Genomic DNA, 23475 nt, shown 5'->3' on the forward strand with positions numbered 1-23475 from the left:
GTCGCGTTTTCCTGGTTTCGGAATAAATACTACTCTGACGCGTCGCCATTGGGATGGTATATACCCAAGTGTACGACAGGATGTGAAGATCCTTTTCAGGGCCTCAATCAGCCTGTCTCCTCCTTTTTTAAGCATTGCTGGATATATTCCGTCAGGTCCAGGGGACTTAAAGTTCTCAAAGGAAGATAAGGAAAACCTTATCGATTCCCTTGTCACTATCCGACTAGCAAAATACCAGCTGTACCTAGAGGTTCCACCGTTGCCACCGTTATTGTTCATGCCACTCTCAACTTCAGAGAGAGTTCTACTACCCGGAAAATGGGTTTCGAGTAGAGCATTAAACGTTTCCGATTTGGAAATGATGTACGCACCATCAGCTTTTCGAATGGAATCCAGCCTTATTGAGCGGTCTAGATGAAGGACCTTACAAAATCTCGCTGTTTCCCTCATTTCTTTGACGTTACTGCAGAAATTTCTATAGGATTCAAGTTTGGCTTTCCGTACTTTTTTCTTATATTCTCTCTGTGTAAGTCGATGATTACCCCAGTCCTCTTCTGTTTGGGTCTTTAAGGCCTTATTAAGAAGTTTTCTGGACCGTATACGAAGCTTCGAAAGTTCAAGGTTCCACGAAGAAACCGCTTTCCCCTGTGGGGGTCAGTGGGCACAGTTGCAATTGATTAAAGTACCATCTAATGAGTGAGTTATGTTAGCTAACATCGCAAAGATATCAAACGAACATGTTGGCGTTATACCTATTGCATGACCATTTGACTATGAGAAAGATCTGTTCAAAGTGGTTGCTCACACATATGTACATGCATAACTGGCGCGTACACCCTTTTTGGGTGTTTGGCCGAGCTCCTCCTCCTATTTTTGGTGTGCGTTTTGCTGTTGCTCCACAAATGGGGAGGCCTACAGTTTAAAGCCGACTCCGAACGGCAGATATTTTTTGTGGAGCTTTTTCATGGCAGAAATACACTCGAAGGTTTGCCATTGCCTGCCGAGGGGCAACCGCTATTAGAAAAAACTTTTTCTTCATTTTCGATCTTTCACCGAGATTCGAACCGACGTTCGTTCTCCGAATTCCGAATGGTAATCACGCACCAACCCGTTCGGCTACGGCGGCCGCCGTACAGATATAAATATAAACAAACATAGGTATAATATAATATGTGATTAAACGACATAACTTGCGTTTTTCTCCTCAGCAGCTTGCGCCATGCCAATAGTTTGATTTGTACTTATGCTTAGTAAAATATTGTACCTGTAGTAGATATTTATTTTCAATTATATTTACATTTCTGCCAATTTCGTAAACCAAAATTGTAAGCAATGGTCCTAAATTTGTAGCGATCTCCCATATATCTTAATAATAAATACTTAATGTCTCAACTTCCATACAATTCAGAAGAGAACCAAGTTGATATGCGAGCAAGTCCATTACACGTCGATGATATATGTAGATGGGGTTAAGGAAGTAATCAACGCAGGTACCTTTTCCTTAATGAAGGAAGCATCTCCCTCTTTGTTGACTCAAAATTTTACGGCCAACATCATTAATAGTGCAAATTCATCGATGTTCAGACCGCTGATTCCAATATGCCTTATAGTGAATTGATTCGTCACGAGAAATCTCACCCTAAATTCAAAATACAATTTATAGACAGCAAAGGTTGTGCAACGTCAGTGTAGCAAATTTTAATTGCGTTAATAAATATATGAAAGCAGGAAGAGTGATAATACATTGTGTAAAATAAGTACCCGGAATTTATAATTTAAACTCTCCCGAGAATACCTGACACTTCAAATTTGGTTTTTTCATGTTGGTACACATGTCCTTGAATGCACAAGCCTTATTAGAACGGGATCTATTACTTAGTGTGTTTTATTCTGCAGTCAAAGTGAGTTGATCTTTTGTTTACTTGGCGAATTTTACTAAATTTTTTGCAAAAAGAGCATCGGAAGGAGGTCTCTGAAGACATGGTTTCCCGAGCTAATACGGACCCTACGTTCATGAAACGCATAATAACTGGTGATGAGACATGGGTCTACGAGTACGATATGCAAGCCAGTCAGCAATCGTCTGAATGGCGCTTCGAGAACGAGCCGTATCCAAAAAAACCACGCCAAAGCCGGTCAAAAGTGAAGGTTATGCTCACGGTTTTCTTTGATTACCAAGGCGTGGTGCACTCTGAGTTCTTTCCAGAGGGCCAAACGGTTAATAAGGAATATTATTTATCCGTTTTAAGGCGTTTACGTGAAGCCATTCGCCGTAAACGGCCCGAATTGTGGAAGGACAATTCGTGGATTCTGCACGACGACAACGCGCCATCGCACCGAGCCTTGATTGTACGCGAATACAAGACCAAAAACTTAATAAATACTATCGAACAGCCACCGTATTCGCCAGATCTCGCACCCTGTGACTTTTTTCTCTTCCCAAAACTAAAATTGCCACTTCGGGGAAGGCGCTTTGAGTCGATTGAAGACATTAAAAAAAATTCGCTAAAGGAGCTGAAGGCCATCCCGGCGCCGGCCTACCAGCGGGCCATGGATGACTGGGTTGTTCGTTGGAATATTTGTATCGGCTCAAAAGGAGCCTATTTTGAAGGCGATCCAACAAATAATGATGAATAATATGAAAAAATGTGTTTTTTTTTTAAATTTCGGGTACTTATTTTACACAATGTATTTCATAATCTATAAATGATGACTTCAATATCTTTATGCTTAGCATTGAAATTATTGCTAGGCAGTCTCATTTATATTCATCTACAGTGGCAACAATTGGTTATATGATATTTGCCTTGCAAAATGCCAAGCCGAGAATGATAGAATACAGATTGCGCCCATCAGAGAGGAATAATTTTTGTGTAAGAAATTACACAAATAGAATCGCTGTGTGTGTGACGCCACACTAGTGCAATTGATAGTGGAGTGGAATAATAGTACCAGATGGGCGTCACCTTTGTATTTTGTACATCGTGGTGTCAAGAAAGTAAAAACATAGTATTCACTGACTTATATGACACCGCACCAGAATCCCGACTGTATAGTATTACATATACATATATTTCGTCCACCGTTCATTTGGTGTTTCATAAATTTTAACTTAAAAAAAGTTTTACATTTTAGTTTTTATGTCTTTTACATTTAAAAAACAAATTAACCAAGCGCTAGAAGGAAATATGAGCATTTTAATACTAGATTTACGAGTGTTGATTATTTTTACTGAAGTGAGTCAATTTGACTCATACAAAGAAATGTATGCTTTTTGCAAAAAAACAGGCGAACTAAATTGAAATAAAATATTTATTAATAAAATCTTTATGGAAAAGAATATAAAGTTTGTTTTTAAAACTTAAAATTGCCATAAAAACCCATAACCATAACCCTTCGTCAATAATCAATTTGAAAGCACTATTTACCGAACCAAGCATACTATTCTTTTTAGCATAGGCAGTTGGACCCGAAGCCGCCGTAGCCGAATGGGTTGGTGCGTGACAGAGCGAACGTTGGTTCGAATCTCGGTGAAACACCAAAATTAAGAAAAACATTTTTCTAATAGCGGTCGCTCCTCGGAGGCTATGGCAAGCCTCCGAGTGTATTTCTGTCATGAAAAAGCTCCTCATAAAAATATCTGTCGTTCGGAGTCGGCTTGAAACTATAGGTCCCTCCATTTGTGGAAGACCCACGTTACAAATAGGAGGAGGAGCTCTCCCAAACACCCAAAAAGTGTGTACGCCCCAAATATATATAAATATATATAGTTGGACCCGAGACTTCTTTGATACGTATAACTTGGTAATCGATCTACATCTCTACCTTCTTTCAATGTTTTCTGTAAAGTCCCATCAGCAGCATCCTGGAAATTTCTTCAATGCAAGATGTATCAATAGCATCATTTCATTTTCGGTTTCAGAATCAGAAATAATCCTCGCTTTTTTTTACTAGGACCTGCTGGATCTACTCTATTTCATTTTCTCTCTATTTCACGTGCCGACTCCGAATGGCAAACTTTTTTTATGAGGAGCTTTTCATGGAAGAAATACACTGGGAGGTGTGCCATTGCCACTGCCTTAGAAAAAACTGTTTTTGATTTCAAGTTTCACGCACCAACCCCATCGGCTAGGGGTGGCCGGCGTAATAATTATAATGTATTTTATAAAATTATATTATTTCACCAAAAGAGTTCTGTCCTCACACTGTATAAAACGGAATGAGTTGGGTAACTAAGACACGTTTTGACACCACCTAACTAATAAACGAATAAATAACGAATTCAAAAGAATTTTTTGTTTCGCTTTCAGATCCCTTTTCTGATCCGATTCCCTCGAATGATGCAATAAGCTTGAAGTCTTTACAAAGCAAAAACAGTGTTCTTTCACTCTACTTATACTTCATACCATCATTGATTTGTTGATTTTTCGTTTTCTAAGCAAATGTTTAAATTGTCACCGAATGAATTATATATGTACATAGATAAGTATTACAGTTAATTTCTCTTCTGGTAGTCTGTACGATTTACTAAGAATAAATAAATATTAGATTTCGCCCCATCTTCTAGAACATATAACAGCTTTAACACACAATTATAATAAAATACCGACTAATAGAAAAAGTTTGTTTTGAGCGGTGGTCCCTCGATAGGCAATGGCAAACCTCCTAGTGTATTTCTACTATAAAAAAGTTCAGCATAAAACAACATCTGTCATTCGGGGGTGGCATTAAACTGTAGGCCCCTCCATTTGTGGAAGAACATCCAGACGCACACCACAAATAGGAAGAGGCCAAACACCCAGACAGGGGTTTAAAAGCCAATTATATATAAGTATTCATGTATGTATATATATAACTATTCAAAACTATGACTATGTAACTTAACATCTCATAAAACTGATAGGCATGCACCACCAACACTGCAAACACGTATTAAATCGCTCAAAAATATATTTTGACATAACGAGCACGAAATACTTTTTAGTAATTGTAGTAAAATATGCAACATCTAATGAATTTCGAATATCTGGCTGACTTAGCCACGGCAGGCATTCACAGCTTTTTACATTTTGCCAGCCAAGCGAAATGGACGAAAGCTAATACACATGATAATGTACTCACAAGTATTTACATACATATACTATGTACATATGTTTATGAATTACTTGTATTTTATCTGTTACAAATAACAACGTAAGTAAAAATTTAATTGGATAAAAAATTGGTTACCCCTGTTATAAGAAGTTACTATTTAAAATAGTCAATAACCACGTCATCCTTACATATTTACTGCATCTGCAATATAAAAGAACTTTCTTCCAATTTACTGCAAGACTATCTTCCAGATATTGTTTTGGAAGTGATAGTTGAAACAGAAATTTTTAGTGTTGATAGTGGGGAGTTTGAAAAAGTGTTATCATGTTCCCAAATTGAAGAAATCAATAACAGAATTCAGAGCAAAGACAGGGAGCAAAAAATACAATATTTTGAGGTAAAAAGTGGTATAAACCAAAATCATAAAAAATTGACATTTGCGCTTTACAAAAAGTTTTTCGAGATAAAAAGTGGTATAAACTAAAATCATAAAAAATGGAGATTTGCGCTTTACAAAAAGTTTTTCCAAAATTGATGCTATGGCGTTGAAGCCCATATTGCGATATTTAATTTAATCTTTTTTAAAACCTATATATGGCATTGCAAATGGAATTTGCTCTCGGAGTGCCGGATTATAATAAAATGAGTCGCTGGCAGTTTGACCAATCGAAATAACAGAGGCTATTAAATAACATCTATGTAAATCAAAAAACGTACAATATACGGCCACCAAAAATGATGATTGAAATACTCATACCAAACTGTGCTTAGTACACATGAGCAAACCTATTATGTCGATATCCAAATAAGGCCACTTCCTCAGCAGTTGAAAACGTCAATAATTGTCCTAGTTCTATGTCTCTCAAAGCTGTTTGAGAAACTTCTCAAACTCAAACTTGGGCCCCGTCTACTAACTAATAATATTATCTCCACTCACCAATTTGGTTTTTGGAAAAAACATGGGACGATCGAAGAAGTAAATTGTATTACACCGTAAATCTGTAGGGCGTTTTGTCATGAAAAATCCACAAACTCTTAAAAGCATTTATTTATGAAAGAAAATTTGGAATAAAGATCAAAACTACTATGTCCAAGTGCCACACTATTATGGCAGGAGTGCCATTATATATTCCTATACGTCACCAACCACATCGCAATACTTTGTCGCTCCAGTTGCCCACCACTTCTAATAAGGCCGTCACAATGATTCCATATCATCTGTTGCGGCAACGAATTTGACTGACAGCAAAATAGATTATATGTATTTGCGGCGCAGACGCCATATACATTCCGTATCCCTTATCTTTTCAATAAAAGCTTTAAAGAGTAAAGGAAAGGCCAAATTTAACAAAGTGGTCTTGAAAAATTAATGTGTGTCCCGATCTCGACGTTATGATCGCACTCACCGTTGCGACTAACATATTTTATTAAAACGATTTTCTCTTCAATAAGTATTAATTTTATAATACATATATTTCACAACCAACAAAAACCTGTTTATACACAAGGGGGCGTCCATAAATTACGTGAGGTGTTTTTTTTTATTTTCTGACCCTCCCTCCCCCCTGGTGAGATGTCGTGATTTTATTCAACCCCCTCCCCCATCCCCCAATCTCACGTGAGATTTTTCAAAATGTGGGTTTCTTATGTAAACGCGTTGGATTGTTATTGTAAAAAGAAAATAAAATTGCTTCGTGCTTTTATTTACGACTAGTTAAGACTAGTTAAGACTAATCAATATTGCTGAGAGTTATAAGTGTAATAGAAATTTAACAATCGTAACTACTGCGATTAAAAATGAATATCTACTCTAATTCAGTCCATGGAGAATCATGTGCGGTTTCAAGAGAGACTATTGGGACCAACATGTCTATAAGATTTCCAGTAAAATCATCTGCTCCTTCAACTTCGTTCTGATCTAGCCACTCTAAGGCGTTGACGCTTGCGCACAGTAACTCATTAGCTCGTCTTGTGACAATCCGTGAGGGTCGCACTTTGCGGAACATACGCGCTTGCTTAACTGGTGCAATGTGAGCTGCTCGCCTGTGCTCTGCAGCTCTTGTGATAGATACGAAGTAAATACCGCGTGTACTGCAGCATCTTTTCTCTAAATCATCACGTATACTTGGGCAATAGAGATCATAAGGCGTGCTGATTAAAGGAATTCAGCGGTTGAATCGGTAGCCGTATTAGAAATGGAGCAAATGACTTTGAGTTATGCTCTTTAAAGTCCGGAATTGTCAAACGTCCATCAACCTGAGTGATAGGGTATGGAGGTGGCAGAAAACGGTCGTGAAGAATCATATGCAGATCCGTGTGTCCGTGTGTCGCTGCCACTCAGCTCGTACGCTCTTGTTCATCGAGTCGCGCGTTCGGCTGATAGTGGCGCGAAAACAAACGACGGGCTACCCTGTACAGTAAATTCAGATTAAATTGAGCTATTTGGTATAAAACAAATATGGTGGTTTGACAGTAGTTTATACATTACCTACTCGTCGAAGTATGAATGAAATTATTTTCTTTCGAACGAATTAGTGAATGATCTTAATCATGCTACGATTACGCTTAAGATTAAGTCTTAAGCATGTACAATCTGGATAATGGACCAAAATAGTATAATTTTTTTTTGTTTCAATCAGAAAAAAAATTGAGTGATATTTGCCGAGACCCCCCCTCTCTCCAACGTAAGATTATATGAGATTTGACTCGACCCCCTCCCCCCTTAAACATTTCACGTAATTTATGGACGCCCCCCAACGAAATAAATTGCTTTCACGACAAGAACATCTGTTTTATAAGCTCCAATACCTTCATTGTGGCACCACGGTGCGTTTGGCACGTCGCGTCAGTCAAATCTGTTGCCGCAACAGACGGAACAAACCCATTGTGTCAGCCCTATAAGTCGTAGAACACTGACTTGTGAAGTGGCGCACACATACTCGTATAAACGAGCTAAAAAGCAAGTAAAATTACTTTGACACTAAATATTTAAACACATAACAAAAACCCAACCATATACTAAAGCCCATCCGGACATAATGGTCTGAACAATTTGGGCAACAGCAATATCGAAATTACTCAACGAGCGCAATCAAAAATACTGAGAACAATCACTGGAACGCCGTGGTATATTTTAAATGGTGGCAGCCGCAAAGACCTGTAAATTTCACAGTGAAAGCAGAAATAATGCAAAATATGTCAAGATATAAAACTAAACTGTCTACACATCCCAATCAAATTGCAAAATCTTTTAAAAAGTATCACCACTGTCTCTATTCGTTATGGATTTTTGTTGCTGCTAAAACTCCCGAAATAGTGATTTTATCACCGCAAGGAAAATGAAATTAATAGTCTACCCAATCAGTATTAAAGTCGTCGAAATGCTTGATATCAATATCGAAAATCTTAGTTCGGAACCAAACTTATCTGATTGCATGTAATTCAGTAAGAATTGCACTAAGGAATTTTAGTTTTTGTTTTGCACAGCTCGTTTTATGAGCATATTTTTAAATTCAATTCCTTCCAATAACTTATTTAACTTTCAACTTGTAGTAAGATTCTAATACCAGCTTATGAATAAAAAAATTATACAGGCTTAAAAAATTGGTATTGTGAAAACAGGATATTACACCGAAACATTCAAAAGGTTCTCCGCCGCCTCCGCCGTATTTTGAAAATTATACAGTCACAGCGTACATTGAAAAGAACCTCTGGAAATTACTTTTCTGGTCACTACATGAAGAAGTAATAAAAGCGTTTATTTTAAGAACTACAGAATATATATGTAAAATTATTACAATAGAAGTAGTCGAAACAAAATATGTTATTTTGTAGGATCAAGAACTCTTATTATGTATACCTTTTCTGTTACTTTTTCTGTTTTTCTTAGCTCCTCCAGTTGATATAATTGAAAAGATTTAATGACTTCTTAAGTACCTCTACAACCTAAAGTCTAAAGATATAATAGAAAAACAAATTTCGTACGCATTCATAAAATCCCAATGCAGGATACGCATCTATATGTGCTCACATGTAAATTGAATATTAGTTATACGAGAGTTTACAATGAGCCGGTGAAAAATTTGTATATCGCTGCTTAAAACGTTAAACTAGTATGAAATGTATTAATTACATTACTACAAGGTTCTTTAAAATTAAACGTCAGTTGTCTATTAAAACAATCATATTTTGCATACTACGTCTGGACAGAAGCCATTTCGTATTTTAATTTAGCGAAATCTTAATTTGGTACAAATTGCTAAAAAACGCTTATACGAGTAAGATCAACAAAATAATGTATTTTATCATGGAAATAATTAAGCATCGCACAATTTACTAACCAATTTTCATAGGAAACCTTCTTTGCATGGTCGGCATCCGCTCATTTGCGTACACATTTATCCTCACTGTGTTAGGTATTTTAATGTAAATTTTATCATATAATCCACCACATTAAATATACAATAAGCACTGGGCCTATTTTGCATACACTTCCAATTTATTATGATAATAATACTGATTTTTTTTTTTCAAAACAGTTTAATACTAAATGTCCTTTTTTAAATACTCTGGATTACATTCTACTGCGATATTTGTATATAACACACTAGACAATACGAATATGAACACCTCAACTTTTGTCTATTATTCTCACTCGTTACCTTTCGCGTTGATGCTGGAGCGTCGGCCTTTAATGTATTTTTGTTTTTTTTTTTTACTTATTTTTTTTCAACTCTTTACCACTAGCAATAATTTTCAGGCGAACCTCCGTCCTTTTTATGAACTATGCATATATGAGTGAGTGCTACATGCGCTTTTTTCTTTCTGATTTCATAAATACTTAGAAGTTGTCGCTATCACTACACTGCTCATTGTATTAATACAAGCGTATATATCGCTGTAGTAGGATTCATCGATAGTAGTAGTATAATACATAAAATATGTATGTATATGCAAACACTCGTGCATTTTCACTTCCTCATTGCACTTTTGTCATTCACTGCTGCTCTCACTTGTTACATATTTTCAAAAAATTGTGGGATGTGCGCAAACTCACTCACTCTTATTCTCTTTTTACATTCACTCCGGTAATATTTTGTTATCCTTTCTCTAGTTTCGTGCTCCCAACTTTATTCTACTGAATTATTTCCAGGCACAACCGAACTCGGCCAGCTACGAACAGCAACTGATTTTATGTTGTGGTGGGCACAATGAGCACTTGTCATTCAGGATGTTCAAGTAAACTTTGGGTATATTCGTCTGTTGGATGCTGTTCTCTTTGAGTGGATTTTCTTTCAAGGAAAGATATTATATGAGTTACTAGCCGTTCATTTTAGACCAGTTTAGTTTACTTCCTTTTATTTCTTCATAAAACTGGGAACAAACTCACTTATGTATAAATAATAGGCCTGTCACAATGGCCTCAGACAAATTCGTTGCCGCGACGGACCCATTGCCCCAGGCCTATAACACCTTCATTTAGAATATACGTATGTATATTGGTTCGAGGATTTATAAAGGGCAGTTGCACCTTGAGAGAAAGTTTTTGTTTATAGAAAAACACGATTTTTCCATTTCTTTGTATACCAGAAGATACACCCGTACACCCTTTTTAGGTGTTTGGCCGAGCTCCTCCTTCTAATTGTGGCGTGCGTCTTGATGTTGTTCCATAAATGGAGGGACCTACAGTTTCAAGCGGACTCCGAACGGCGGATATTTTTTATGAAGAGCTTTTTCATGGCAGAAATAGACTCGGAGGTTTGCCATTGCATATTCCGGTAGATATAGATGCTTTAAATTTCTTTGGTTTACAGGAGTTTTCTGAAAAAACCTAACAAAAATATGTACCTTGTGTCCCTATTCCAAAAAACCCACAGCGTTTCTTTGTTTTAGCTTAGTATTCATAAAAAAAGATTAAAAATTCATTTCACTACATGTTAAGATGAAGCAAGAAGTCCTATCTTTAGCGCAAACTCTAACCCATGTATTATTAGCGTTTCCTTTTATTAAAAACAAAAACAAAAACCTCATTATATGGCAACATAAACCAAAATTTCACCAATCTTCCCATTATATCAACAGCCCTAGCTGACTATAGATATCTTCCTATTGGAGGACTCACAATGGTACGAAAATGGCGCTTTAGTGCTACTTGGGAGTGCCAGAGTAGTACTTCAACCATTTCACCTACCTACCTACCTACCTATAAGGTAACATTACGAAAATGTAGCTATACAACAAAATGTTGTTTCTACAAATTATGTATTGAATATAATAAAATTGCACGATTTACTTAAATTGTAAATTGTAAATTTGTAAAAAATAAAACTTTCGAATAAATATTTTGACGAGCATGTCTGCACAGATAAATTAAAATTAGATGGGCAACGCATCTCGTCACGTTTTGTAAAGGTAATTCTGTGTCCTATGAATTTACTGAAAAAAACACGAAAATTGTTCAGCCCTGAGGAAGCGCAGAATAAATGTGATTTTAGTACAAGAAAGGAAAACGCTGTTAGTGTTATGATATTCTTTGTAACACTGATTATCCTTTGCACATTTAGTATAAACCATCTAAATTTATATCTCCGCAGCCATACAACCTTCAGGAGCGTTGTATGAACCATATGTATTTTCATGGTATCCCTCCTTAAAAAAGTATGTCATAAGCCATGTGAATATCTTCATCTCAGAAAATAGCAACGATTGTTCGTGCCTTCCACAAATTATATTTATTTATTTAACTTTAGATGGTTATAAATGAGTATGTAGACGGCAAATGATTTTTTTATGAGGAACTTTTACAAAACGCAGCACGGAGATATTGTCAGAGTTTGCCGTTGCCTATGGAGGGGTGATTCATACCCTATAATTGGTGTTTCATACCCGGTAGCTAGGCATCAACTCATTCGGTTACTAGAGCCGCCAAGTAAATGATAGTTCGATATCTTTGACATTATTGAGTTCACGCTATGAGTGCACATGGAACATGTCAAAATTGCTCAAGTTCCCAACAGCTGCATTGAGAGATAATAGTTTTAAGATATCACTATAAAATACTTTAAACTGTTTTTCTTAAACTGTAATACCTGGTTTTAATAAATATTGGTCCATTTGATTCGAGAACATGTTCTGAGTGGGTATTCATCACAATTGGATCGTCAAAACGACTTTTTCCACTTTTTCTCCTCTTTGTTTTTGTGGATATTTTAATTAATCCTAAGATTAACGACAACGATTTTTTGAGAACATAAAATAAAAAAAAATCAACTGAAAAAATTTTATTCTCGACGAATATTACAATAAATGAAAAACCATGATAATATTCATAAAAGAACTGTGAAAAAACATATTTTAAATTATTTTGACACTTACTGACAGTTAGATATGTAATATGTATGAGTATATGCAGGTACATATATTATACATATGTACATAACATCAGTTATATACCCGAATTCGGATTTGTTCGTATACATACATACATACTGGCATATAAATAAAATATAAATTAATAATGCCTGCGACGTGCTATGCGGTGTCCAAATCTGTCAAATTGCTCATTGTACGATCGTGTGTATGGACGTGCCTGGCAAACAAGAGGCCTCACATTCTGTATATACTCGTACAATACTTTTACGATTTTTTGTATTCCATTTGCTAATTTACAATATCCTTTTGTAGGCAAGACAAATATTTACACTATCGATAAATGTATAGTACACTAGTAGAATTTGTAAGTGATCAAACATTAATAGTGTACATTTTTCTAAATTGCGAACGGGGCGGTCGCATGTATAAAACAAGTATTGTTTGCTGTTAAAGTTTTCAAAAGTACTTACATCCTCCATTCAACAACATTGAAAAGTTGGCAGCGGCAGTTAAGATAAGAAACGGCCGAAAAAACACAAAAATGTTAAAATTTGTAAGTACGTCAGAATACAGTGAATACCCTAAAAAATCTGAAGTAGTGAAAAAAATATTTTAAATATACTCTAATGAGTGCATTATGGAAAAGGGGAATAAGCCGTCTTGGATAGTCTTCGACAATATCAGAAAAAAATAACAAAATGGAGAGAAATGAAACGCAGTGCAGTTTCCCACTTTTCTACAAATCACATACACTACGGTTCATAATTATACCTTCCTCCTATTTTTAAATACTATTTGTGAATGAAAATCTAACGTAATACGTAGTACGGCGAATATCAAAAGTGTACACTAATTCTATGATGATTCACCTTTTGTGATGTTAGGACGATTTTTTTATTTAATAAACTATTAAAATCTGCGAAGAGCTTACAATGGACGAGAGAGGAAAGTCATAATAAAATTGTGGAAAGAAGGTCAAAACTATCAACAAATGGGAAGAATAGCAGGCAGGGCATAGATATCAGTTCGGACAGTAATTTAGAACTTCGAAAATATCGCAGTTACAACTTAAAAGTGTAGGGCGTCCTTGTAAATTTATATATTATATTATAAATATTATTATATCATACTATAGGGCAATATTATAAAGCTTGTGAAGGAAGGTGCAAAGGTAACTGCTTCAAAGGTGAAAGATGAAATAACAAATAAGTTTGAAAAATATATGAATTAGGGTTTCAACTGTCAGAAGAGTTATAAGATAAGCCGGCTATCAATGAAGAGTTGCTAGGAAGAAGCCAGTTATTTCCCTAATAAATAGGCGAAACCGCGTTGCTTTCGTAAATGTCCATATATGTATGTACACAAGCCTCCAGAATTTTGAAAAATGTTGTTTCTTCGGATGAGAGCAAGTTTTAATTAAGAAAATTTATTACGAACAGTGAAACATGGTGTGAGTTGTATGTCAGCTGCTGGCGTGGGACAATTTAAAAGCAAGGCGTTGAGATTAACTGCTTTCAACAAAACAACTACAACAACAAGCAAGCGGCTTTTATAGTAAAGTCATAGCATCTCTAAAATGTTCCCAAAATACTGCCGACACCTCCACAATAGCCAGATTTAAACCTTATTGAACACTTTTGGGCGCTTCTGGAAAGAAATAAAACGGAACACCAAATTATAATCAAAGAGGCCTTGAAACGTGCACGTGCACAAATTTTTCACAAAGGGGCGTAGACTTTTGGAGTTTATCATATTTGCATATCAAATAAAATCTATTAGTTATTTGTTAAATAGTGTGATCTAAAATGAATTACGCATTTAAAAGAAAAAATATTATTTACAAAAATTTAAAAACTTTTTTTATTTTACTTTTACAACTACTCACTAAGGAGCGTAGACTTATGACTTTAGATGTATTTTTTAACAGAGACCTTAAATTATGCTCTGCAAACTACATAGCTACGTATTCGAATATCCTGACGATTCTGCGAAAAAGCAGTGTATCTGCCCCCGTATGAATGTATATGTATATACATATACATACATATATTAGGATACATATTATCAAAATCTTATTATCATATCTTCCAATTTGTGATGTGTATCTTACAGTTGAACTACAGTTTTAATGAGCAGGTTTTGCAAAAATGCACTCGGACTTTTTATCCTGGACCCGGAGTTCTCAGAGGGGCCCGGACTCGAGAGTAATTCGAATTATATGAATTAGACATAATTGGAAAGGGCCCGCATTTGCAATTTTCCCCCGGGGCCCGGATATACTCTCTACGGACCTGCTAGTACTAGACCAGCCTCTTTTCGTAATTTCATTTCGAGTTCACATATAGTACCAATGCTTAGGCGATAGAAAGAAACAAACTAACTGCGGCTGATATCACCTTGTACAGTCTCAGCTTGATTTGAGGTTTTTATTATATGACTTGATGGAATTTGTTCATGTATAGAAAGTGTAAAAATATAAGTCGTTTATTAAATATAATTCAAGAAATATTTTCTTATTTCTACATTTTCAGTTAATGATTTGCTTTTTTGCTCTTGTCACTATCGCCGCCGGAAAGCCCCAATGGATAATACCTAGCACTTACACCGTTCCTGTGACTGCCATTGCTGCACCATCAGTCGCCTTAGCAGCTCCCACATACGTTGAGCCATACTACACCTCATATGCAGTTACACCGTGGTGGTCGTCGTATGCCGCATATCCACATGCTGGCTCCTACTGGTGAATGTTTGCTTTCGGGAGATTCCGCAAGTTCCAATAACAACGAATTTTATTACAAAATTTTTGTAAGAATTTAACACTTAATATTTTTTCTTTTACACTAATATTTTTACTTTTTCAGACGGAATGATGTATCTATAGTTTCGAACAATAACCGCCTAAGACAATCTAAGAAGTTATATATGCAATCGTTTTCTAACAACAAAAGTATATATTTACGTGAAATCCAGTGGCGGATCCACGGGGGGGGGGTTTTCGGGTCCGGACCCCCCCCATTGGAATCATGCTCTAAAATTTTATGTTTCAATTCTGTATGAATCAAGTTAAAAAAACAATATTTTTTTATATGCATTAGCAGTTTATTAGATTTTTCTTCCAGTTTTAACTTATTTTATAATAAAAACAATTATAATACGACGGACGCAATTCAAAATTTTGAATAATTACACAGGCCTGCGTAATTTCATTTTTGTCCAATTTCTAAAACAGCTACGAGTGTCTCTTGAAGTTTTTTTTGTGCTGAAAACGAATTTGATCTTGAAAATGCTCCAGCACGTCAGGACTTTTGGCAATTTGTGGTTAAATAGTCAAGAAATGCCGATTTTGGACATCTTTATGAATTTTTTTTTGAGTAAGGTAAATTTTTTTTTTATTTTTCACAACGGAATCGCAAAGTAATACTCTGTAGCTTTAAAATCCATTTTTTAAAAGACTTCTAGGATGAATGAAAAAAAGTTATACTATTTTGAATTTAAGACTTTTAGACATGCAAATTCATTTTCTTAACGCCCTCTTTAATGGCGCAACAGATTCTTAGAAAACTATGTATGTTCGACATTGGTGTCGATGATTACAAATCTGATGTTAGTTTTTTAGCAACAGCTCTTTCATGGTAACTTTCTTGCCGTTATATAGCAACACATGTTGTTAGAGAAAAGCGCAATTAAATATATAATATTATATATAAACACGACCGTTTCGTTTGAAGAACTTTATTGGAGTGAATTGAGTCACAGTAAGCATTAATACAAGAAGAAGAAGTAAAGAAGTTACAAACAGGGTTGATATTTTTTTCGTACTTAAACTATACATGGTTGAATTGCAAGTTGGCTCCAACATATGTTATAATATATTGTATCTTAAATAGGCGTAATTATTTATGAAGGTGTCCCACGATGTATAAAAACCGCCAATTATTCTTGTAATTTTGAATCAAAGTCCTTTACTATTTTTAGAATTTTTTTTACAAGATATCTAGAGCTATTAGTTTTTTCATCGGCTAGTCACGACATGCAGCGCGAATAATGCCATATTTTATTCACGAAATTGATTTTTAATAAAAACACCCTTCTAAAATACCCCGGACCCCCCCTTTATGAAATCCTGGATCCGCCACTGGTGAAATCCCTACCTCCCTTACATATTTTTTTAAGTTTAAATATGATTTTCGACGCATGCGATTATTATAAGTACGTATATATGTATGTATATAAACGAATTGTTTTCTTGACATTCCATAAGCATTGTTTAATATTTACCTATGATATTGTATGTGAATACAGTTTGTCAAGAATGTCTTTTGAAATAGAAAATAATCTCAATTTTTCGACTTCATTAGCAAAAATTAGCACTCTTTATTTATCATTGACTTCTTTTTTGTACTAATTCATATTTATTCACAGTACATACAAACTTTAATACTTTAATTAACTTCATTACAATGCATAATGTGAATACGTAATATTTTTATTAATTTAATATTTCGTATGATAACCGTTAGCTTCAATAACAGACGCTTTTTCATGGAATGAAAAAATTTATGTCGTATACTATACGTTCGGTATATTCTGCCATTATTGCAGTTTTTAATGCTGCTGCATTCCTGGATGTCTTTTATGGACTCTTTTCTTCAAAAAGGCCCACACATTTTCAATCACGTTTATGTGTGGACTCTGGGCTTGTGTATTTATTAGGGGTGGGACTATTCGAATAAAAATTATTCGAATAATAAAATCTTTTATTCGAGAGGTATTCGTAATTCGAATAATATTTATTCGAATTTTTTATTCGTTTATTCGAATAATGCTATTCGAATACCTCACTATTCGAATACCTTACTATTCGAATACCTTACTATTCGAATACTTCACTATTCGAATATTTTCGGTAAATATTTATTTAGATTAGCGGACTACTAATCGGTTTATGTACAAGTGCATGCACCATGAGAAGCGCCAATGTAATTTTTATATTTTTAAAAGCATTTTCTCCCTGATGTTAATGAATATATAGTGAGGTATTCGAATAGTAAGGTATTCGAATAGTAAGGTATTCGAATAGTGAGGTATAATAGTAAACTATTCGAATAGTGAGATATTCGAATAGTAAGGTATTCGAATAATGAACTATTCGAATTATTTGAAACGAATAGTATTATTCGTTTTATTCGAATAATGTTTATTCGAATATTATTCGAAAATAATCCCACCCCTAGTATTTATAACAACACACTAATACCACGCTCCTCGTTAAGCTCCTTTTCAAGTGTTCTCAAGGAAATTATCGGGTTTTGATCCAATTTTCGGATCATCAACGTTCTGCACGTCCAGTAATTTTACGAGTAGTTTGAGACCCATCTGCACGCTTTTGCTCTAATCTACCCTCTTTTTTCGCTCGATTTATAACATTATAAACTATCTGACGTATTACCCAAAATATTTCAGACAATTCCTGAACACCCAAGTTGAAGTCCGAATAAATCAAACATTTTGAACTGAATGATAAAACGAAAGCATCAAAGTGATTCGTTGTAAATCGAAGTTAATCGCGCAACACATTTTGAAGAATTCTTTATATTTATCTTTCTGTACTTTATATTTATCTTTATCCTTACATATACATACATATGTATATGAACAGAGAAATAGAGCACGTATAGTGTCCTCTATACGAATTATTGTTTCTTAGAAGATTAACTGATTATCTGGTTAACTGATATTCGTACATACATATTTTTGTGCCAATGTTATGCTGTGAATCACTTCTCTCTAATATCGGACAATAAGTCTCGTTAACTTTTTTAATGTTTCTTTTCGCCACGATTCACTCGAAATTCATTTATTGTGTTGAAAAGCGACATAGCGCAGTTCTACACAGTGGCGGATCTACCTAATGGCTTTTTGGGCTTCAGCCCAGGGCCCCGTGGTTGCAAAGGGCCCCCAGCCACCAATAAAAATAAAATACGAATGTCCTACAAGACGCACTGATATTTTACTACCACACTCATATTAGTTTTCTACTAAAAACACTAGACGGCCAGAACCGTTTAAACGGTTAAGTGCCAACTAATTAAGTACTCACCCTTTTTGACAGTGCTGATCCTGCGCTGACATAAACATTGATACTTGACTTTATATATGTTGTTTTGTTTGCACACGTGTGCGAACGTTACTTGCAACGAAAAAAAATCGTACGTTTGCAACTAAAATCGATCAACTCGTGTGCGCGCCCATGAAACGAATTGGTAATTCACCTGCCACTTCGCTTGTCTATAGACGGTGTATTTTGCGTATATTTTGGGGACTCCCCGTAGATCAAGAATTTAGTTCATGCTTGTCTTCGAAGTGCAAAAATAAACAAAAACTGGCTGTGTGGTTCTAATAAAGTTACTATATAACTTAAAAAAAGTATAGTGCATAAAAAAGTTTTGGTGCGATAATACGTCTCGAATTTTGAAAAGAGACAATGAAGCTCCATGGAATATTCAGAACAAAGCAAAGGCAACTGCATCGTAATTGCGTAAGTAAATCTAGTTATAAGTGTTCTCTTTAATTTCTGTAAGGGTGGATGGGAATTCGAATTATGGCCAGCTCTACATGGAACCAAAAATCAGTAGAAGCTGGCGATTTATGATTTGTGAAATAATCGGTAGCGCCAATCGGTTTCAACAAATTAAGTTTACCGGTGGCTTCAACCAAACAAATCGACAGGAGTTGTTAAGAAAATTATTCCTCATTCAGCGGTCGGGTTCATCCACTCAAAAATTTATTCGGATGTTTTTTCTAATAAATTGCGTTACTTGTACAAAATATTAGTACCTATTCGATTATCTCAACGATTATAGGTTAATTCTGTTCTTTGATTATTTTTAGAATACCAAAATCATATCAATGTCTACAAGGAAATATAAAAGTGGAGCCGAAAAACGAAAATTACAGTTTAGCCGAGAAAAAGAAAAAAGTAAATGTGCAAAACTACATACTTTTTTTAAAATAGAACATAAAAATGAAAGATATAAAAATCTATTATCAAGCGAAAAGGAAGGAACCTTATCCAAAGAGAACATATCTACAGAGAGTAAGGATCCCCAACATCAAAAAAAAATATTAGTGATGCAAATGAACAATTATCTGACTACCAACAACCCTCTGATCCCACTGGAAACGATATTAATGCTCAACATAAGGAAGCTTATATTGAGACTGAACGAAATTCAGAAAACGTTAACTTTGAGTTTGGGAAATATCTTGACGTGGGATCGTGGCCAGTGTTACTAAATAATTACCTCGGTAATCCCATCCTCTCTCATGAAATAACAGATCTTCAAAATAAAGATCCAGAAAATAAATATCCAGCTTCAACAAAAAAATATAAAGATCAAAATAGATTATTCTCAGATAGATATTTCATTAAGAAAATGAAAAACGGCCAAGTACTAGAACGACCTTGGTTCTGTTATTCACCCAGCCTTGAGACTATTTTTTGTTCGACTTGCAAACTTTTTTCTAAAACACTTTCGCAATATACAACGGGATTTTCTGATTGGAAACACATAGGAACGTCTTTAGAAAATCACGAAAATTCTAATGAACATAAACTTTCTATGTTAGCTTGGCTGCCACGAAAAGAAAATAAGTCTGTTGTAGATAAGCAGCTCCAGGATCAATCAAAGAAAGAAACAGAGTACTATCATAATGTCATGAAACGGGTTATTGCAGTGATAAAATTTTTGAGTATAAGAGGATTAGCATTTAGAGGTTCCGAAGAAGTATTTGGTACACCACATAATGGTAATTTCATGGGAGCTCTGGATCTATTGGCAGAATTTGACCCATTCATTCGGGAACATATTGAACAACGAGAGCTGCGACCGAAACCAACAATATCGTACTTATCAAAAACAGTATATGAGGAAGTTATTGATATTATGGGCAAACAGATAGTGAATTAAATTATAAATCAAATAAAAAACGACGACACGAAGTATTACTCAATTGTGATGGATTCAACTCCAGATCTGTCTCACAATGACCAGCTTGCTATTGTATTACGATACTGTTTTCAGGGACATGTGTACGAGAGATGTGTCTCATTCATCAAAATTAGTAGTCATACTGGTTTACATTATTTAATATTCTACAACACTTTTTAGAAAAAAATGGGCTGGTACTGGATAACTGTAGGGGACAGTCTTATGACAACGCAGCCAATATGTCGGGTCAGTACAAAGGTGTCCAAGCATTAACTAAACAAAAAACTAAAGTGCGGATTATGTACCATGTGCTGCACATTCCCTTAACCTAGTTGGTGAAGAATGTGTTAAAGTTGCAACCGAAATTGTAAATTTTTTTGGAGTGGTGCAAAAAATATATGTTTTCTTTTCATCTTCAACCCACAGGTGGAAATTGTTACATCGTGAAATGCAACTAAAATTTACCTTAAAAAGTTTAAGCCAAACCAGATGGTCTTGTCATTATGAGGCTGTCAAAGCTTTAAGAAATCATTATTCTGAAATTATGAAAATTTTAAAAACTTTTAGCGAAAATGAGGATGAGAAAGCTGATTTCAGAAAAGAGGCACGAAGTTTATTTAATAAACTGGCGAAACTCTCATTTGCAATTTTGATCACATTTTGCGAAGAAATTTTGGAGAGGTTTCATGTAGTAAATAAAAAAATACAGAGCCCGGGCTTAAATATTTGCGAAGGCACTAAATTAATTGTTTCGTTAAAAAGTTCGTGTACAACATACGACAGCATTCGGATTAGAAGCTAAAAGAGTACGAAGGGAAAGCTAAAAAATTAAGTACTAGTGTGGAAAAAATTACAACGACGTTTACAAGAGACAAATTACTTCAAAATTTGCCGATAAGTCTACTGCTAAAGTCTCAGTGGGCGGCGCAGAAAAATTTAAAAGAGACACGCTAAACGTTGCATTGGATAAGCTGATTATGGATTTAAATGAAAGGGGTCAAGTCTATGAGACAAACAGCAAAAAATTAAATTTTTTAATGGATTTGCAGAATAAAAACCAGGAAAGCGTGGATCTGGAAAGTGTGCGCAATATTGTAAAATATTATTCAGATGACGTAGATGAAAATTTAGTAAATGAATGCGTTCAATTAAAATCATATTTACTACAATCTAAATCAGACTGCTACACCTCTTGCAGTGAAATTTATAAGCTTATCTATGAAAGGGAACTTGTTGGTGTATTTCCTAATTGTTACACCATCTTAAAAATTTTTTTGACGTTGCCCATCACCAGCTGCGAAGCGGAGCGCTCTTTCTCCAGGATGTCATATATTGAAAATAAGTATAGGACAACAGTGTCGAACGATCGATTTATCATTTATCTCTTCTTTCGATAAATTGTGATCTAACAAAGGATTTAGCAGTTGATGAGCAAATAATGGAATTCGCTGCACGAAAATGCAGAAAGATTGATTTGTAATTTAATATTCTTTATTGTCATATTTGTTTTGATAAATAAATGTTTTATATGTTTAATGTTTTATTTTTTTCTGATAACTATATACTGCATCACCATAGAAAACAGGGCCCCCGAGTAACATTAGCCCAGGGCCCCACAATGTCACGATCCGCCCCTGGTTCTACAAGTATTTCAATCATTAGTTAAGTTAATTAGCAGACAAAAATATGCTTAAAAGAAAATTCGAAAGACACCTGCGCAAAAGGCTACAATTCAGCAGGACAAGGCCATCATTAAGAAAACTTACGTTTCAAGTCCTCTCGAGCGATGATGCTGAAAATAAGTGAGGCATACAACATGAATATATCAAGTGGACATGAGCGAAAACATCTCAATAAAAATAAATTGTATGGGCGTGTCAACAAAAAAAGCTTAAATTGATATTCTCAAAAACGCGGTGGAGCCATATTCCTCTGAGTAAATGCCACTAAACTGGTTATACTTACATGATAACGATTCCATATAGCAAAAGTGGTGAAAAATTGGCTTTTAAAAGGCAGTTCTGGCAAAACCTCGACCATAACTCCATTGGAAATTTATGGAACGATATTAAGGCTAATTTTAAAATGTCAATTTACTATGGCAAGGAGTACAGGAAACGTGGAGTCCTATTTCTCTGGAGAGACGCCAAAAGATACTAGAAAGTTTACCTCGCAGGTGTGAAACAGTTTTGAGAAATAATGGATACTCAACAAAATACTAATCAGGTAAAGATTTAAGAAACAAGTTTAACCAATTCAAAAGAACTAATTTCTGTTTTTCTTGCAGATCGATAAAAGTACGCCATTTCAGTGTCCAAAATATCCAGTGTCCCAGTTCAAAATCTGATAACTGTAGATATTGAACTTTCATTTATTTTGCGTGTTTTTTTTTTGTTGATGATAATGAAATAAAAGAATAGAAAGTAAAAGAATCATCATTATATGCTATTATGGGGAAGTGCGCAATTTCTCTGTCCGTAGCTATACATATATAGAAATATGCGAAGAGGTCTAAGCTGAATGTTCCAAATATATATAAAAAGATTTATATTTGCTACACGCGTTTAATGATGAATTTAAGACTTTTAATTGCACAGTGCGATACAGCAGCATTCCTTGAGCTTAGACAATTAAATTAATTCGTTGGTGTCGTCCCCGATCTCCATATTTATTTAAGACTTCTCCTTGTGGCAAACATTGGCTTGTGTTAGACAAAGTCGCGACCCAAAAACTGCCCTAGATTGATTATTATTTCTGAAACACAATTTCTTAACGATGTTTTTATTTACGCTTTTTTTATTTAAGCTCTGGATAGTAAGTATACCCAATGCTTTTCACAGGTTCTGTTCTCAATGTCAAAATATTATTAATTTTAGTATTATAACGCCATTAAAAAGACAAAAAACTTATTTACTTTCAACTAAAATGCGGTGTTACAGACATTAATGTCATATGTACATACATATATAATTCAATTACACAAATTTATTCGTTCATAACGAATCTGTAAAAGCATTTA

General features: G+C 34.9%; 1 protein-coding gene and 1 long non-coding RNA gene across 5 annotated transcripts in view; one reads left to right on the forward strand and one right to left on the reverse strand.

The window, feature by feature from the left end:
- The window catches only part of LOC129240593 (cell adhesion molecule Dscam2), a 172515-nt gene extending 162721 nt beyond the window's left edge, over positions 1-9794 (reverse strand). For all 4 annotated transcript variants that reach the window (XM_054876497.1, XM_054876498.1, XM_054876496.1 and 1 more), the window contains exon 1: positions 9435-9794. The gene's annotated coding sequence lies outside the window, so the exon portion shown is untranslated. The remainder of the gene's footprint in view (positions 1-9434) is intronic.
- Positions 9795-12923: 3129 nt separating this feature from the next.
- Positions 12924-15434, forward strand: LOC129240596 (uncharacterized). The gene is made up of 3 exons (XR_008582087.1): positions 12924-13018; positions 14997-15270; positions 15327-15434. It is a non-coding gene; the product is annotated as an uncharacterized LOC129240596 (long non-coding RNA).
- The last annotated feature ends 8041 nt before the right edge of the window (positions 15435-23475 follow it).

Source organism: Anastrepha obliqua, chromosome 3 (assembly GCF_027943255.1).
Source record: "Anastrepha obliqua isolate idAnaObli1 chromosome 3, idAnaObli1_1.0, whole genome shotgun sequence".
NCBI classification, from domain to species: Eukaryota; Metazoa; Arthropoda; class Insecta; order Diptera; family Tephritidae; genus Anastrepha; species Anastrepha obliqua.